Below are 4,225 nucleotides of genomic sequence, written 5' to 3' on the forward strand. Positions count from 1 at the left end.
TCTTGATCACTCCTCTTTCTTTTTTACAACCTTTGCAAAGAAAGCCACCGTGACAGCCTTTGGCATGTTTCTTGAAGCAAGGAACATTTCCCACCTGTTTGCACAAGGACTCCAGGCAGTTCCAGAGAGACAGGGAGAAGGAAGAAGAGGAAGTTCCTCTGTGCAAAGATGGCCAGGGAGCTTGGCTGTAAATCAACTGCTTCAGGAGGGAGTTTGCAGCAACGACACAGCCTGTGGGACCCACCAGGGGCTCCCTTGACCAAGGTGTTAAATCCTTGTGTCATGGTTTAACCTCAGTTGGCAACTGAGCACCACGCAGCCGCTCGCTCACTCCCCCCGCAGTGGGATGGGGGAGAGAATTGGAAGGGTAAAAGTGAGAAAACTCGTGGGTTGAGATAAAGACAATTTAATAGGTAAAGCAAAAGCCGCGCACGCAAGCAAAGCAAAACAAGGAATTCATTCACTACTTCCCATCGGCAGGCAGGTGTTCAGCCATCTCCAGGAAAGCAGGGCTCCATCACGCGTAACGGTGACTTGGGAAGACGAACGCCATCACTCCAAACGTCCCCCCTTCCTTCTTCTTCCCCAGCTTTATATACTGAGCATGACGTCCCATGGTATGGAATATCCCATTGGCCAGTTTGGGTCAGCTGTCCTGGCTGTGCCTCCTCCCAGCTTCTTGTGCACCTCCAGCCTTCTCAGTCGGTAGAGCACGAGAAACTGAAAAGTCCTTGACTAGTGTAAGCACTACCTAGCAACAACTAAAACATCGGTGCCTTATCAATTTTGTTCCCATCCTAAATCCAAAACACAGCACTGTACCAGCTACTAGAAAAGAAATTAACTCTACCCCTGCCGAAACCAGGACACCTTGGCTGGCTCAAAGTCAGCAGAGCCAGGCAAAAGTCCTTGGAGGTCTGCCACATGATGTTACCAGAAGATACGGCACAAAGCAGTCTCATTTTTTGCCACAGACGTATGTCCTGATGCAGAGAGGAATGTAATGCAGAGCTGGAGATAGTGCCATGTTTGCTTTAGAAATTAGGATCTATAGGAAGTTACTCTCAAATTCCCCTCCGTCATTGCCAAAATGTTTATAATGTTCAATACATGGAGGAAGGAGACTTCTTTGTGTCGTTGCTTGGGGAAGGTGCCCTTAAATCTCATTATACTCAGCCTCTGCAGTGCAGAATACCTTATTATTATGTGGCTCCCAGAGAGGATGCTCCTGGGAAAATGACAAACATTGAATTAGAAGTTCAAATGGCAGCAATTGTGGACAGTATGGTCGGATCCTCTCAAGCCAGCCTTCGCAGCCTTGCAGGGGCCTGCAAACCTCTGCAACAAGGTTTTAAGTGGTACACCTGACAGCATGCAGTTGGCGGACTAGCTTGCACCATGTTGCTCATAGGTCCCAGGGGGAAACCAAGGGGAATATTTAAGCACAACAAAGTGACCACCCCGTGGCCATGTTGGACAAGCGTATGCATTGCAGCTGACCATGGCAGGTCAGAGCAGCCTCTGAAGCTGTGCCAGCAGATTAGTGCAGGCATCATCCAAATTTGCCGCAGGAGGCCACATTTACAACCCAACACTCTGTGCTGAGCTCTTTGCTGACAGGGAATCTGGCTTTGGACTTAACTACTTGTTAAAACTGCAGTTTTAGCATTCAGACTTCCAAAAAAGTAATTCAGGGCTGTGGTTCCTTATGTTCTTCTATATTAATCTTGCACTGTTTGATTTTTTTAAGATTGCATGGATGTGGGACCATGATCATCCCACGTGCCTTTGTCTGGCTTGATCCATAACCACTCTTAGGTGGGTACAAGTGCCACGGGGTTCCCTTTGCCTGTCAGTGCCAAGGGACCGGGTGTGTATTTGTACTTCAGCCTCATACTGTCTGGCCTGGAGCAGAGCGAGTCAGAGACCTTTGAGGTTTTCTCTGATTGTGTCAGCTATCCTTCCTAGGGTCACCAGAAATGGAGGAGGTATTAATTCCCGTGCAATAAAAGGCAGTGCACTTTAACATACTCAGGAGGAGGGAATCGGGCGCAAATAATAATTCATTCAATTATCTGACCAAACTTCTGAAACTACCCAGAGACTGACTTGATTGTGCTGGGTTTTTTCCCCATCATTTGTTTTTTGTGAGCATGGATTACCTTTTTGGCATGCTCAGTGGAATCAAAAGGTAATAGTCCCAGTCATGAGATCTGCCAATGTTATGTGACATGCTGCTATTAAGCTACTGCAGGAGTGAGAAGTCATTTTTTTGATATAAAGATTGCCTCTTGGTGCTACAAGTCTTCACAGACTCTCCCCAAAGCATGATTTGTAAGCAACTATCTTTTCTGAGTAAGAAAAATTCTTACAGCCTAGAGGGTGTTTTGTTCTCCAAAAGGAAATATACTGCTTCTTCCTGCAAAATTTAGTCGTAGCACTTCTGATCTTGAGTTTATTCTAAATAAGAAATTCCCTATCATGGAAAAGCCTGATCATATTTAATTCTAAGAGCTGAAAATCAACGGTAGTTAAAACTGCAGCATCTAGGCCAAAGCAATACATGTTTTAATGATAAACAAACTCAAATGTTTGAATGAAGCAGCTGTATCTATCTAATCCTCTTTGATCTTCAAATTGGTTCTCTTGCTGCTTTTCTAGCACAGTACACAAATACATTAGTGGACTCTTTAATCTGGCAGTTAAAAGCATAACAATGTAAAATGGCTTGAAGTTGAAGTAAATAAAGTTCAAACTGGAATACAGTGAACATTTTTAATAGTGAATGTTGTACCTTTTGATCAGATTGTCACTCATAAACTATATAAAATTATTAAATTATCGAGAAAAAAATTATTTAATTTAATTTTTAAAATGTGAATTCCCTGCCAGCCTTTCCTGTCCAGAATAGATCACATTCCTAAAAAAAGTTTTAAATACATTAAATCACTGGCCACATGAGAAAACAGTAGATCCATCACCGCTAGGAAGAAATGAGCTTATTGTTCATGTACTACTCAGTGCATCTGTGCAGACATGCCCCTGCTACTGAGTTGCCCCTAAAAAGAAGCTGCCATTGCCAGAAGAGTTCACAACATCTACCCTTTTCTGTTGTCTTTCCTGAGTGTGCCTCGGAGACAGAAAGGGAGCCACACATGTGGAGTCAGAGGGTCTGTCCATGCCATGTCCCCACCTTGGCAAGCTGGAGACAGGGTCCCTCCATCCAGGTCCACAGCTGTAGTGGCACAAGGCAGACCGGGAAACACCAACAGGCAACTGTACAGTGTCAAATGCAAATAGAATAGAATAGAATAGAATAGAATAAAATAGAATAGAATAGAATAGAGGGTTTAGAATAGAATAGAATAGAATAGAATAGGAGTATTTCAGTTGGAAGGGACCTACAATGATCACCTAGTCCAACTGCCTGACCACTTCAGGGCTGGCCAAAAGTTAAAGCATGTTATTAAGGGCATTGTCCAAATGCCTCTTAAACACTGACCAGCTTGGGGCATTGACCGCCTCTCTAGGAAGCCTGTAACAGTATTTGACCACCCTCTCAATAAAGAAATGCTTCCTAATGTCCAGTCTATATCTCCCCTGGCGCAGCTTTGAATCATTCTCCCTCATCCTCTCACTGGATCCCAGGGAGAAAAGATCAGCACCTCCCTCTCCACTTCCCCTCCTCAGGAAGCTGTAGAGAGCAATGAGGTCACCCCTCAGCCTCCTTTTCTCCAAACTAGACAAACCCAAAGTCAGCTCAAGTGTGTGAATGTCAAAAAATGTTCAGACTTCAGAAGTTTGGAACTTTTTTGGCTTCTGTAACGACTAGAAGTGTTTACTAACAAGGATTCCTTAGGGGTGGACATACAATTAAGTCCTGATCTCATTAGGATTCATCCAAGGTGATGGTCACACAGGTAGTGATGGAGGCAGAATTGCCCATCATTGTGGCTTCTTCAGAAGTTTTGCAAGAATGAAGTTGCAGATAAAGAATTGCAAAATTCTCTCTTCTAGGGAGCCCAGCCATACTGCAAACACATTCCTCTCGTCAAGTCCATCAGAAGCTCCCTGTCTGCTTATTCATGCTGAGGAACTGCCATCACTCCGAACAGTAGTCTGCTTTCTGGCTTCTTTATTCACAGCTCTTTATCCATTTCTGCAAGACACAGTGGCCACACCTGTGAAGGCTGGTTGCAAGCCAATTGCAAACCGGCCAGTTTAT

This window comes from Pygoscelis adeliae, unplaced genomic scaffold (genome assembly GCF_000699105.1).
Source record: "Pygoscelis adeliae isolate BGI_AS28 unplaced genomic scaffold, ASM69910v1 Scaffold383, whole genome shotgun sequence".
Taxonomy (NCBI): domain Eukaryota; kingdom Metazoa; phylum Chordata; class Aves; order Sphenisciformes; family Spheniscidae; genus Pygoscelis; species Pygoscelis adeliae.